Source organism: Meriones unguiculatus, chromosome 1 (assembly GCF_030254825.1).
Source record: "Meriones unguiculatus strain TT.TT164.6M chromosome 1, Bangor_MerUng_6.1, whole genome shotgun sequence".
NCBI lineage: Eukaryota > Metazoa > Chordata > Mammalia > Rodentia > Muridae > Meriones > Meriones unguiculatus.
The window spans coordinates 195,463,312-195,478,390 of NC_083349.1; the positions used below are offsets into that span (position 1 = coordinate 195,463,312).

The 15,079-nt window shown below is 47.6% G+C and overlaps 1 protein-coding gene and 1 long non-coding RNA gene across 2 annotated transcripts in view; one reads left to right on the forward strand and one right to left on the reverse strand.

Annotated features, from left to right (window-relative positions):
• The window catches only part of Thsd4 (thrombospondin type 1 domain containing 4), a 516,099-nt gene that overhangs the window by 269,774 nt on the left and 231,246 nt on the right, over positions 1–15,079 (reverse strand). The window lies entirely within an intron of this gene.
• Positions 9,212–13,798, forward strand: LOC132652405 (uncharacterized). Its single transcript, XR_009589943.1, has 3 exons — positions 9,212–9,281; positions 13,340–13,458; positions 13,589–13,798. It is a non-coding gene; the product is annotated as an uncharacterized LOC132652405 (long non-coding RNA).

Genomic DNA, 15,079 nt, shown 5'->3' on the forward strand with positions numbered 1-15,079 from the left:
AGCCCCCAGCATTCAAGCTCCATGCTTGCTGGGATGAATGCTGGGGAGGAATAATCCCTCCAGTGATCATGGTTTGCTTTAAAAGATGTCAATCCCTAACCGCCCCCCAATCAGGCCAGCATCTCCGTCCCCAAAGACAAAGGAGGCTTTGGATAAATGAGAGTGGAGGTGCCCTTTTGGCAGCAAGAAAAGGAAATGCCGCGGGCAGCACAGCTCCCTCTCAGAGGAAGCCCCGGGAAGGACGTTCTCTCTGGGCCACACAAAGCGTGGCAGGAGCACATCACGCCAGAACCTAATTGAAACCTCAGGCTGAAACAGTGTTTTGCAGTATCTGGGGAGAAAAGATGGGCACAGACAAAGAGGAAAGACAAAAGCTATGCACAGGAGAGGCATGAAAACAGCCCCGTTCCTGACCGTGGGACAATTTGGATGGTGGCCACTGAGTTAAATGAGGTGTAGCCTTCCTCCCAGGCTAACTGGGACCTGCGGCCACTTCGCAAAGCTAGCTGCTGCCAACACTCTGATGCCACGGCCAAGGCCTTTAGGGCCCAAGAGGCTCTTCAAACCGCCATTGTCTTCAAAGAAGGACAGCGTGGAAGGCGCTGCCTAGATCCAGGACAAACATCCAGTGAGAGAACAGAAGAGAGGCACAGAGACAGGAAGAGACGAGGGAACTGCAGAGAAAGCTCAGCTAGAAAAGCGCTTGCCATGTGAACACAAGGACCCGGTGTAGTGTTCAGCATCCATGTAAAGGCCAGGTACACATGCCAAAACATACGATGAAGAGCTGCTGAAGGACATCCTGTATCAACCTTTGGCTCCACACACCGGTCCGCACGTAGGCGGCAGGAGTGGGGTGGTGGTGATGCGGCAGGAGTGGGGTGGTGGTGATGCGTCGATTTCTGTGTGGCTCTTGCTCTGGTCTGCGTCTGATTCTGCCACTACTGAACTTGTGCCACTGGACAAGCTCTGGCTCTGAACCTTGCCTTTCTTATCTGTCAGCATGAGTATTGCGTATCTCAATGACCTGACTCAGAGACAGATTAGCCATGCTTATAAACACACAGGCACTGCGCAAAACCAAACTTTTTTTCCTGTCTTGAAACCGAATACTCAGGGAAGTGGTGGCCTTCCTTCCTGCCTTCCTTCCGGCCTGCCTGCTTGCCCGCCCACCTATGGAGCTTTAAAAGAAGTGCACACACAGAACTATGGGTCTTGATGGCAAAGCAGCAACCAGTAGCAGATTTTTCCTTTTATGACGTCTTCTCTGGCTGGAAGGTAGCAAATTGTTAGGCTTTTGTCTGTTCTGAGTTGTCTGCTCTTTTCATTTTCTTTGATAGTCATCATGGAAGCATGGCCAAGTTGAAATACGCCTGGAAGAAGAGTAGGCAGGGCAGTTCAGTGGTGCCTTGGCTGTACTTCAGGGTTCCAGCTAGTTGGTGGCCAAACCTTGCGAATGCTGCTCAGGGCTTCATGACTCAACTTCCTTTCTTTTCATGGTCTTGCAAGCAGCCACCTGCAGTTTTTATTTTGTCAATGGACTTGCACAGAGAGATCATTTCAATCTCCGTGCTTATGAGAGTCTGCTGTGGTCCAAAGGGTCTCCAGCAGTTCAACCGTTACCTGCTGATAAATAACCCATTTATTTTGTTTTTAAACTACATTTATGTATGTATATATGTACATATATATTTGTTTGTCTGGGTGCCAGAGACACACAGAAACATGCGCAGAGATCAGAGGACTGTTGCAGGAGTCAGTTTCGCTGTTTACCCTGTGGCTTCTGGGGCTTGAACTCTGGTCACCAGACTTGGCAACATGCACTTTTACCCACTGAACTACCCTGCCATCATGAGACAGGATCTCTCCGTGTAGCCCCATCTGGCCTCAAACTCACCCTCTGTCCACTTCAGCCTTCTGAGTGATAGGATTTCAGGTGTGTACCACCATACCTCGCTGGGAAATAAAATCTTAATGAGAGATGTCGTGGCTTAAAAGAGAAATAGCCCCCAAAGACTTCGGAATTTAAACACCTGGTCCTACGGGTCACCATTAGGAGCTGTGGCCTTGATAGAGGAAGTATGTCATGGGGGGTTGGGAGTTTATAGCCTTGCCTAACTCTCAGGACTCCCCCCACTTCTCACCCCAACTCTCTCTGCTTCGTGTACTTTAAGACGCATTTGATCTCCCAGTTTCCTGCTCTGACGCCCTGCTGCCAGGCCCTTCCCACCAATACAGACTTTCCCTCTGGAAATGCAAGCCCAAATATGCTCTTTCATGGTAGTTTATCACAGTAACAGAAAAGTAACAAACACAAGGTATTTATTTACTAGTGTTTTACGTCAGCAAACACCCCCACCAACACTATTCTCAGTGTTAAAGTGTAATAATGTAAATGATCTGTAAGGCTGGAATCTCACACACACACACACACACACACACACACACACACACACGCACACGGTTTACAAGTGCATGAATACAGAGTGCAGTCGCCGCCTTTACTTCCCTGGAGTTCAGGTACGCGCTTCACCGTGGCTCTGCAGACACAGCCTAATGCTCCGGTTTTGGACAGATGTAGCCAGCCATAATTCTCTAAAGTCGGAGGGGCCAGAGAAGGGGCGGGCGCTCTGCCCCGGCCTCTAGCGGATTTATGATGGGGCAGTCCCAATTATTAACCATTCTCCTTCCCACTGCACCACACAGACCAGGATACTGTAAACATTCCTGGTAACTCAGTACTGCGAACTGCTCCTGGGGCAAGGTTCTGGCTAAGGGGCAAACCCTGGTTTAGACTCAGGTCTTTCCCCGTTTCAGAGGCCTAAGGTGAGAGGAAGGCTCTGAGACGGTGGAGACCAGCCAAAACTAGGTTTGAACTCTGCAGGGCTGCGAAAGGCAGACATCGGTAGCTTATCTGCAGCCCACACACCTCCCACCAGTCCAAATCTTCAAATTCTCTCTCATCTAGCCTGGGTTTCCGCTTTCAGTTAGAGCCACGGAGCCAGTTCATCAAAAGCAAAGTCCTACTGCAACACTGAGTAGTCACTGTCACGACGGCAGGACACGGAAACACAGGAGCGAAATCTCCAGACACACCGTGAGGGATTGCCCACCCTCTGGGAAGGCCTTGAGGGATCTTGTCTATTGGGTTAGTTCAGGTAGGAGGACTCCCAGGGAAGTGGATGACGTCCTTCCCTAGGCTTGAGGCCTAGACCATATAAAATGGAGGAAGTGGGGCTGGAGACGCGACACAGAAGCCAACAACACTCGATTGTTCCTGACAATCTGAGTTCAGTGCTCAGCACTCACACTAGGTAGCTCACAGCCCCCGTCACCTCTAGTTCTAGGCGACCCAGTGCCCGTCTAGCCTTAGTAGGCGTTCATGTATGTGCCGCATACACATACTCTCAGGCACACAGACAAGAATGAACGAATGAATGGATGAATGAATGAATAATGTTTCTTTAGGGAGAAGGCTAGATGAAAGCATTCATCTCCACTTTCTGATTTTGGGTATGATGGGACCAGCTACTTTTAGACCATACTGCCTTCACTTCCTGCTATGATAGACTGCATCATTGAACTATGAATTAAAATAAATCTGTTGTTCTCTTAAGTTGATTTTGTTGTGGCATTTTATCACAGCAATAGCAAAAAGAAACTAAGACACCCATGGTAATCAAGTTAACAAACAGCAAATAAAAGCTCTCTTAAGCCTTTGGCTTGGATCCTATTGGGCCCATCCTATTTGGACTTTTATACCATTTATTTTTGAGAATAGATAAATAAAGGCAAATGTTAACATTTTCTGATATGCATCTACTTACCCAAAAATGGAGCGTTATTTATAAATGGGATGTTATTTATTCTTAGAAAATGCAATTCCCACTTTATGACTAGAATGATGGCTACTACCAAAACCAAAACAAAACAAAATATACGTGTTGGCAAGTATGGTGGTTTGAATGAGAATGGCCTCCACAGGCTCAGAAGTGTGTGTACTTGGTACCTAGTTGGTGGAACTGTCTGGGAAGGATTAGGAGGTGTGGCCTTGTTGGTGGCACTGTGTCCCCGGAGGTGGGCTGGGAGGTTTCAAAGGCCCACGCAATGTTCAGTTTGCTCTTTCTGGCTCACGCTTGTGCATTAGGTGTGAATTAGGTGTGAGCTCTCAGCTGCTGCTCCCGCGCTACACCTGCATGCCTGCCAGCTGCCGTGCTCCCCACCATGATGGCCATGGACTCTAACTCTAACCATGAGCCCCAAATTAAATGCTTTCTTTCATAAGTTGCTTTGGCCACAGTGTTTTGTTATAGCTACAGAAAAGCAACTAAGACAGAAAGGATGTAAAAAAAACCAAAAAAACAAAAACCCAGAACCCTACACATTGTTGTTAGGAATGTAAAATAGAACTATTGCGGAAAATGATAGAATTATTTTTCAAGAATATTTAGGAAAGAATTAACACATGACTCAGCATGCTATATGTATAGTTATATCCCTGAAAAAGTTGAAAGGATATAAGAGTCTTGAAGAAATGTATATGCCTATGTTCATAGAAACATTAAAGGATTCAAAAATAGTGGACAACCAAAATGAATATAAAAGATGCAGTGCAGTGTCATTCAGTTTTCAAAGGGGGAATTTGAATACTTGCTGCAATAGACATGAAACTTGAAGATATTATTTTGAGTGAAATAATGTCAAACTCTGTATGATTACACACACACACACACACACACACACAGAGAGAGAGAGAGAGAGAGAGGCAAGTGTACACAGCTAAATACACTTTCATGTTTACACACAGAGGCAAGAGTGGGAAGTCCTGTGCTCTGCTTGATCACTCTACCTTATGTTCTTTCGGCAAGGTCCCTTATTGACCCTGGAGCTAACCTGGCAGCCACCCAGCTCCAGGGATCCCCCTTCCCCCAGCCCTCCCTCCCCATCTTCCTCCCTTCCAGTGCTGATATCACGTGTGTGTGTTACTCTTTACATGGCGGCTGGATCTGAACTCAGGTCCCAATTTCGCACAGCGAATAGCCTAACTCGTGGAAGCCACTCTCCATCTGCAAGAAGTTGCTGTTAATGGGAAATGTGTCCGTTTTGACAGATAAGGCGTTCTGGGGATTGCTCGCACAGCTTGAACATGTGCTACGCCACTTAACTACCCACTTAGAAACAGCAGAGACAGTAAATTTTGAGTATATTGCATTAAAAAACCTAATATGCTAGAGTCCACACAAACCTCTTAAACAGTGGTTCTCGGCTTCCTAACACTGTGACCCTCTAATACAGTTCCTCATGTTGTGGTGACCCCAACCATAAAATTATTTCATTGCTACTTCATAACTGTAATTTTGATCTGATATGTGACCCTGGGAAAGGGTCATTTGACCCTCAGAGGGTTTGTGGCCAGGCTGAGAACTGCCCTAAAAGCCTTTTCATCCTCTCTCTACACACCCCAAAGTATCCAGTGAGCACGCCAATCAGTGCCAGGGGCCAGATCAAAGGGCAGAGGGTGATTTCCTTGCAGGCCATTGTGCGCAATGGTCTGCGCACTCTATTGGTCCCCTCTGTCTGTAGCAGGGCAAATACAGGGATCTGAAAACCCAAACCTCCCAGAAAGGAATGTGCTCTGGTGGATGGAAACACCAGCCGGCCTTTGGAAACCAAGGTGACGTGACTGACCTAAACTCAATGAGGCGAGTGTGAAGCTGGCTGGGTGCGCCATTCCTGAGCTGCACACCGCAGCCCCACCTGCGATGGCACAGAGCTGGCACACAGCGGCTCTCCACAGCGTTGCTGGCCAAATGAATGAATCCTGGAGAGGGAAGGGGAGGAAAGCCAGCAGCTCGCCTGAAGAAACCTAAGAAGCCCTCAGCGTATTCAAACCTCAGATTGATCGCCTCTTGCTGGACAACTCCAAGGAGTGGTCCCTGCACAGCAAAGGTGGAGTTCATTGCAAAGTCTGGTTTTACAGAGGATGTGGGCCATCCAGAGCACTGTTTTGATTTGTCTCTGTGCATGCATGGAATCCAAAAAAGCCCCTAACTGTTGATGGCCAAGACACAAATGTGTCTGCCTTTCCCTTGAGAGATTAAATAGCTCTATGTGGAGGGAAAAAAACTAGATCAAAGGAAAGTCCAGATATTCCTGGCTGGACTGCAGCTAGAGAGTTCCTGGCCTGAGGAGAGGTGACCTCTGCTTGAACCAAGAGGAATGTGGAAGAGGGGTCTTGGCTGGCAAGAAAGATGCTTCTAATAAACTCACTGGGAATCTGAGCTACTTGCTTGAGAGTCCTTGGCTCTCATATTCACTCCTAGGGCTTTGTTGTATATACTAATTAACAAAACAGATTTTTAAAAATATTATATATTTATTCTTTGAAAATTACAGTCATTAAAAATGTATTTTGAGCACATCCCTCCCTCCATTACCTTTACCTCCCTCCAAACGCACGCAGTACCCCACCCCGTCACCACCCCAATCGTGTGCTGGTTTTTTTTAGCCTAATTAGTGCTGTCCATCACCCATGGGTGTGCATCCATCTACGGAGGCACAGGCAACCAGAGGCCACATCACCATAGAAAAGAAGCGTGCCCCTTCAGCAGCCATCAACTGCCAGTAGCTCCTCTGCCAAGCACGGAGCTTTGGGGCCACTCCACCATCCATGCTGGCATTTTGACTGGCTTGACCCTTTGCAGGTCGTGTCTGTAACAACATAGGCTGCTGTCATTGTTCTTGGTTACTCCCAACCTGAACAGTAGGCCCTAGTGCTGAAGGCAGCACTCATTTGCATGCAGCAGACAGAGAGGTTGACCTTGAGTGACCCAGGGAACTCTGTTCTTTCTGATTTCTGTGTGTGTGCGTGTGTGTATGTCTATGGAGGCCAGAGCACATTCTTGCTATCATTCCAGAGGTATGGACTGGATGGTCTTGTCAATTTGAACGAGTTAGAGCCATCGGAGTGGAAGGACCTCATGGAGTCCATGAGATGCAGCTGTAAGGCGTTTTCTTCATGAGTGATTGACAGGTGTTAGTGACTATGGGGAGGGCCCAGCCCATCATGGATGAGGCCATCCCTGGGCTGGTGTCCTGGGTTCTATAAGAAAGCAGGCTGAGCAAAGCCATGAGGAGCAAGCCAGTAGCTGTGTACTCCATGGCCTCTACATCAGCTCTTGCCTCAGGATCCTGCCCCGGTTGAGTTTCTGTCCTGACTTCCTTCCATGATGAGCAGTGCTGTGGAAGTGTAAGCGAAACAAACCCTTTCTTCTCCAATTTGTTGTTTGGTCTTTTTTTGTTTGTTTGTTTGTTTGTTTTTCAGGCAGGATCTCTCTCTCACTGGCCTGGGGCTTACTGAGGAGGCTGGCTAGCTGTTCAGGGAGCTGCACAGATACACCTGTCTCCACACAGCTCTGGGATTCTAAGTACACACCACCAAACCTGCCTTTTTCTTTCTTTCTTTCTTTCTTTCTTTCTTTCTTTCTTTCTTTCTTTCTTTCTTTCTTTCTTTCCTTCCTTCCTTCCTTCCTTCCTTCCTTCCTTCCTTCCTTCCTTTCTTTCTTTCTTTCTTTCTTAAAACATCAAACTCAGGTCACATTTACAAGGTGAGTATTTGATGACTGTGCTATCTCTCCAGTCCCTACTTAAAAAATCATTTGGAAAAAGACCAGGGAAGAAAAGCCAAGCTACCAAAAATGATCCCCTTTAAGCTTAAAGGCATGCTGTCACCTCCAGCTAATCCTCATGAAACCCTCCGTGGGGGCCATTTGATTTGTAGCAAGAGAAAATGCATCAAACCAGGGAGCCTGAGGCAGATCTGAAAATGTTTCCCTAACCCTGTGGTCACCCAGACAACCAAGTCTCCTGATCCCCTTTCTTCCGCAGTTGGGCGGGACCTGTTGCTGGTGTTGTCCTAAATGTTAATGAGGTGGGCCTAGCTGCTCGCCCCCAGTGTTCCGCTATTCAGCTGTTCCAAACTGTGGCAAAAGCACCCTGCCCAAGTCCTCAAAGGCCCCCAAACAGAATACAGGCTGGCTCTGGAAACAACTTGACCCTAGGTCCACAGACAGAAAAGTAGAAAACTAAAGGAAAAAAAAAAAAAAGACAACAAAACCCCAAACCTTGCAAACCTCAAGATCTTGACTCCTAAAGCTTTTCAGTACTGTGATGCAAATACATGCTGATGGGAAGGCGGCCAGAATGCTTTGCTGTCCACAGCTTCCACACTCAAGGCTTAGGAAAGAGATGATGAGGGATAAATCCACCTCAAATAAGCAAAGAGCTGGCTGAGGCTTTCAGCCTTACAAACGCTAACCCTCTGTGTTAAAAGCCGGGGTCTTCCTGAAGGTCTCCATGGAAAGCCAAGCTGATTTAAAGCTAGGAAGCCCACATTCTGGAAAGTCTCCCGTGCCTCTCCCAAGGAAGCAATGATCTGGTCTGAAGAGGGCCAGTCTGGGGCTGGGATACCTGTAGAAGTCCCCTTTCACGTGGGAACATCTCCATCTGCTGGAAACCCGCATGTCTGCATCAAGGGCAGAAAGGCACATTTTGAAACCTATGCAAACATCTGCTTCTATTTTCCCCCTCTACCTGTCACTGTGTGAGTGAAAGCAGCTCTCTCTTCGTTTTCTGAGGTCCCAGTGGTGATGTTTACAGAACTACCTTAGCCCCAGCCCAGGGTTAAGCAGGTCCTTCCCATCTGTCTTCCTTGACAACAGGACATCTTTAGGTCAGTCTTAAAAACCTCTGCAAAACCCTCCTGAGTTAGGGGATTGTCTGCCTGAAGGTCAGAGGTTTCTGCACTCAATGGGCTGACATTCCTTTGAACTATGATCTTAGCTTTTCACTGCCTGGGTGCCTTTATTTGTCACAGGAAACTGTTCAATAACTGTCTATTTCACCTTTGATTCCCAAAGCAAGCAAACCCATAAACATGGGTGGTGAGGGTAAGGCTGTTTGCTGTTCTGGTGTGTGTATCTGACGTTGCCAGACTTCTTGTCCCTCTGAATGCTGGTGTTCTATGTATGAAAGCGTTCTTCAACCTTGATGGACAGCCTCGGAAACAGCTGCCTCCTACAATTCAGATCACAAGACCTTCCTTCCCGAGTCTTGTCAATGGCTTGGTTCCCAAGTTGGTGCTGGTGGGAGGTGGCAAAACCGTCAGGAGGTGGGGCTTGGTGAGAGGTCTTCAGGTTACTGAGGCCGAGAGGAGGTGTCCCATCACGGGATTAGAGAGTTCCACATTTCTTCTTCTTCCTCTCTTGCGTCCTAGTCATGAGGTGAGTAGATTTGCTCTTTTGTAATACTACCATCCTATCATAGGCAAGGGAGCAGCCACCTTATGTAGACCGACATTCAGATCTGTGAGGCAGAAAGCAGCTTTCCAGTGTAGTGACAGAAAGCTGGGCAATACACAGCCCTGGGGGCCTGCCACAGTCAGAGAGCCCTTCTTCCCTCAGAGAGCACCAGGTTCCTCCCCCACTTTTCCTCTTTCTTCAGCAGCTCTCTATGCACCATTTTCCTCTTTCCTCGGCAGCTCAGACTCCATTCTGACATTCTTTTCATTTTGTTGCTTTTAAGAAGTTTTTTTTTTTAATTTTTAAACTACGTATACATGTGTAAGTGTCATGCACACATCTGAATTTATATGCACACGTGAGTGTAGGTGCTCAGAGAGTTACAGAAGAGGCCATTAGATCTCCTAGCGATGGAATTACAGACAGCTGTGAGATGCCCAACATGGACGTGCTGAGAGCCCAACTTAGGTCCTCTCCAAGAGCAATATATGCTCTTAACTGCTGAGACATCCCTTCTGCACCGCCATGACAGTCTCTTTTTTAGTATATATAGTTAGTGTGTGAGTGTGTGAGTGTGTGTGTGAGTGTGTGTGTGTGTGAGTGTGTGTGTGTGTGAGTGTGTGTGTGTGTGTGAGTGTGTGTGTGTGTGTGAGTGTGTGTGTGTGTGAGAGTGTGTGTGTGTGTGTGTGTGTGTGTGTGTGTGTGTGTGTGTGTGTGTGCTTGTGCCTGGAAGTCAAAGGAGAGTTTTCAGGAGTCAATTCTCTGCAGCTACCATGGAGTCCCAGGGATGTCTCCCAGGTCCTCAGCTTTGGTGGCAAGTACTTTCACATGCTGAGCTATCTCATATGCCTCATTCACTTTATTTTTCTTCAGTAAGACCAGGCGTATTGTCTTCTACTAAGGCTAGATGAGACAGCCCAGTTAGGGGAAAGGGATCCAAAGGCAGGTAACAGAGTCAGAAATAGCCCCTGCTCCAGCTTTAGGAGTCCCACATGAAGACCCAGCTGTACAACTGTTACATGTGTGCAGAGGGCCCCATGTCTGTCCTATGTATATTCTCTGGTTGGCAGTTCAGTCTCTGTGAGCCCCTGTGGGCCCAGGTTAGTTGCTTCTGTGGGTTTTTTTGTGGTGTTTTTGACCCCTCTGGCTCCTTCAAGACCTCCCCCCTCCCTGCCGCCCAGTCTTCCCAATCTCTGCCTAATGTTTGGCTGTGGGTCTCTGCATCTGTTTCTATCAGTTGCTGGGTGAAGCTGGACAAATTGTGGGTCTGAGGTTTTTGTGGCTGGCAGTCTCATCTGGCTGCAGGAGATGGCCAGTTCAGGTTCAATATCTTGCATTGCTAGGAGTCTTAGCTAGGATCACCCTCATAGATTCTTGGGAGTTTCTATTGTCTTAAGTTTCTAGCTTGACCCAGAGTTGTCCATTCACTTCTTAAAGAGTAAACTGATACTTAATTCCATTGATAAATTATTACTTCCCCATGTTACTGTCACAGTATAAATCTGAATGGCTACCCGGGCCTCTCTCTTTTTAGGCATATAGTGAGGAGGTGGGGGTGGTTTCATCCTATTTATGAAGGTCTGAGGGAAAGGCACACGAGTAACGAAGCCAGTCTGCTCTAGCAGCTTTCTATCTAACAAATCTGGTGGAGTCAGAGGTGGGAAGAGCACTGTCCGCTTAGCAACGGAGGGCAGGTGAAGGGCCAAGCCAGACTCGAGAACACCTGACGATGACAAAAAGCAATAAAACGCAAGACAGTTGGGATCCTCCCCCCACTTCTCCGGGGACCACTTTCTTTCAACCTCCACAAACATCAGGCAAAATGGAATAAAAACAGTGTGAAGGCCTAAGTGGCCACGCCCTCCCTCAGACCACGGCTGCCTGATCCAGAAGCAGAAGCAGAAACCTTCAAAAGCTTTTGATCCCAACAATCAGTTCCAAACACGTTACCTTCTTAGCCCAAGAAGAAAGAATTAGGGTTATTAAGTAGTGACTCACAATAGGAGATCCATTTTTAAAAGTATGCTTTCACAAGGGCTAATATTTAAGATTATGCCATTAAAGGGAAAACAAATGATGGGCTAGAATTGGACAAGTCTGAGTCCTGCCTCTAGCAATTTCTACATACACTTGCTGTTGGATGTGGGATCCGGAGTTGTTCCCAAGCCCAGAGGACTTGCCAACTCTTGGGCCACAGCTCTTCCTGAGGAGAAACTGTTAGTTTTGGAATACATACCTGTCCTGCAAGCACAGCCCTCTGCTGAGGTCATGTACACATGGCACAGCCTCAACAAGTCCCTTCTCTTTCTTCTGTTGCTCTCGGCTACCATGTCCTCCTGCTTTCTGACCACTACCCTGCCTGGTTCCATTCCTTTTCACCCAGTACAGGTATCCCTGATGGTTATCCATAGCTCCTTTCTTCACTTTCCCCCCTCTTGCCACCTCCTGGGATGGTTGTGGCAGTTTAAGTGAGGGATCATCCTCCCCTAGGCTCTGGCATTTGAACACTTGGCTTCCAGTTGGTGATGCTGTTTGGGAAGGTTTAAGAGGTACCCTAAGTAGTCACATCATCTTCACCCCTCATTACCTTAGCTCTCAAGGCCAGAGAGAATCCTTCCTCCTGGGTTTTCCGCCAGCTCTCTACCCTCATTCATCATCATCCATATGATTACCTAATCTTCCAGAAAACACTCATCATACCAAGAGTGACACAGACAGGCAAAGGCCCTGCTCCAGAAAGAGCCACAGTTTGGGATGGTAGGTACGAGACATGCAAACCTGGGACCTGTAGACACAGTTCAACGTGAAAAGCAGGCAGAATGGCAAGCGCAGGCTGCTGGGAAGCAGGGTCAGAAACAGCTAGTCAAGGCTGGGGAGGTCTGAGAAGGCTGTGCAGAGGATGGCACACTAACTGGGGCCTAAAGACACAAGAGAAGGGAAACAGGGAGATGCAGAGGGGCCTACTTCCTGCCTGCCTGTTTCTTTTTTGCATGCACTTGTGCCTGCATGCACTCCTCTGTCTTATCTCCCTGTCTGAAGATTGACTAACCTATCTAGATGAAGAGATTACTGCTAAGCTCCCCTGATGTTCCTTAGGTAGCTCGGGCCCTAGCAGACAGTTTTCTTTTAAGGTTCTAATTGTTGTGTTGTGTGCATGATGCATGCCGTGGTGGCCATGTGGTGGTCAGGGGGCAACTCTGTGGAGTCAGCTCTCTCATCTTACCTTTATGTGGATTCAGGATTCAGACTCATGTGGGGATTGGTGCTGCGTATTCTAATGCTAGTTACTGGCCCCCAAGACCTGATTGCCACCCAGACACATGCATTCTCACATACACCAAAGGATGTGGCATAAACTTTGCTTGCCAATATTCTCTATTCTCTGACTGGTTAAATAAAGTAACTGACAGCCTATAGCTGGGCAGAAGAGAAGTAGGTGGAGATTGGGTTCCCAGGCCGGGGGTCACAGGAGGACCATGAAGAGTAGGAGAGGAGATGTAGCAGGAAAAAGGAAGCTGGGGTGAAGGGAGTCACCACGGGGCAGTAAGGGCCACAAGCACATGGCCATGAGGGCTGGACTGATGGAACAGAAGCAGCCCAGGCAGGAACAATTATGGCAAGTAACTAGGGCTGTGTATCTGGGAAATAGTAAAATAGCTTAGAGGGTTGATATCTGCCCAGGAATGGTGCTTAAAGCTTTTACTAATCTGAAAGGTCTCTGTCTTGATTATTCAGAAACTACCTGGGGTAGAGAAGCTTTTACTAATCTGAAAGGTCTCTGTCTTGATTATTCAGAAACTACCTGGGGTAGAGAAGCCCTAATATCCTGTCCACACAGCACAGTCGGGTGGCAGGTACCTTAACCCACGATGTTTATCCAGTGATGGAAAGCACACATTTGCCATCTTTCAGAGTTGTTTTGACTTTAAGAAGCAGGCAAGGAGGAAAGGGAAGTGTGAAGAGATTTGGGGTTGGGTGGACTTCTGGTGCTTCCTGTGACTTTTGCTAGGTATTACACGCATATATAATTCAACATTAAGCCCCGACAGCATAGCTGACCTCAGCCTGTGGACTCACTGATGCCCAGCAGCCTCTCTGTGGATGATGATTAATGAGCCACTGTCCCCCCCTTCGCATCAACTCCCAGTCCAAGCCATCTGTGAGTAGCCTCTTGCTTGATGAATGGCTTGTCCAGGGGATTGTTTTGCACTGTTATAAATAGGGATCGGGCATTTGCCCTCACTGCCTTTATTTCAAGTGAGTAAGCTGACCTCAAACCTCTTTCCTAGAACTCAGTGTGTATAGGGCATTGCTCATTCTCGGGATGCCATGTAGCACAACTTCCAGGAAGTTGCTGAGATGCCCAGGGCTCTGCTGAGGTAATTGAAGCTTTTCTGACAGCTGAACTGGTAGAAAAATAATCTTCTCCCCCAGAACCATCTTTGCGTGTGTGTATCTCTCTGTGTGTCTTGTCCCTGTCGCTCCCCCAGTGAGTGTGTGTGTGTGTCCATGTCCTTTACAAGTCCACTTGTGCTTGCATGTATATGGAGAATAAGCCTGGCTGTTATTTCTGTGATGATGGCTATCTTGTTGCTGTTGGGTTCTTTCTTTTTCTTTTTTTTTTTTTTTCTTTTTGTTTTATTTTCCTTTTGGTGTTGTGTTTTTTTAATTTAATTTTATTTTATTAATTACACTTTATTCACTTTGTATCCCCCCATAAGCCCCTCCCTTCTCCCCTCCCGATCCCACCCTCCCTCCCCTTTCTGCATGCATGCCACTCCGGTTTTTTGAGACCCAGTCTCCAAATGACCTGGACCTCACTGAGCTGGGCTAGTCTGGCTGTTCAAAAACCTCAGGGACCTACCTGTCTCTGACTCTTCAGTCCTAGGATTGAAATGTGTACCACCATGCCTGGCTTCCCCCCCGCCCCCCGCATGAGTCCTGGGGATTCAACTCCTATCCCTCCGACAAAGCTATCTCCCTAGGCTAGAGAACACTTTCTGCATTTGAAATTGAGAAGAGTATATATGACCCTTTGTCACTGTGTCCACTGACACACAAAATGCAGTCACCTCCTGTCTCACATTTATAGGGTTAACAAGTAGCAAATACCCACCCCCCTTCCTTCTTATCCATTGAGTCTCCCTTTAAGACAGGACCGCCTGAAAGCAAAAACCATGAAAAGTTAGTGCTCTACACGGAAAATTACACTTCCCACTAAATTTCCCCAATTGAGAGCTCAATCACTTCCCAGAGTCAAGGGCTTCAGCAGAGAGGCTCCAAGCACAGAAACATGTGTCTGCATCTCCCCAGGGGAGGCCACGTGTCACCCTCCTGCGCAGCTGCTCCACAGGGCAAGACACGAGGCAGCATTCTGCATATTCCAGCCTACCCTGACCTCGCTTGGAACGGAATTCCTTGTGTTCCTAAAACATCCCAAGGAAGGGTTACGTTGGTGACTTTACTGACCAGCGGTTGCAGCTCTTTCTAAAACCGTGACTTTAATTCCCAGGAACCAGGGAGGAACATCTCTGTGTGTGTAATGCTTTCTGGGGAAAAAGAAAAAGAAAAAACCCCTCCCTCTCAGTGGCCACGCTGGCCTGTACACTGCTTGTGACCCTCAGGATGAAAGAGCAGAGACCTGCCACACGGTCACAGACTTTGCAAGGAGAACGAAGGTTGAGAGCATCTGCCTACACTCTGTGTTCATGGAAGGACAAACCCAGGACAGCACTGCGCTAAGAACTCAGGTGCCCTGATTCTCATCCAAGGCTGTTTCA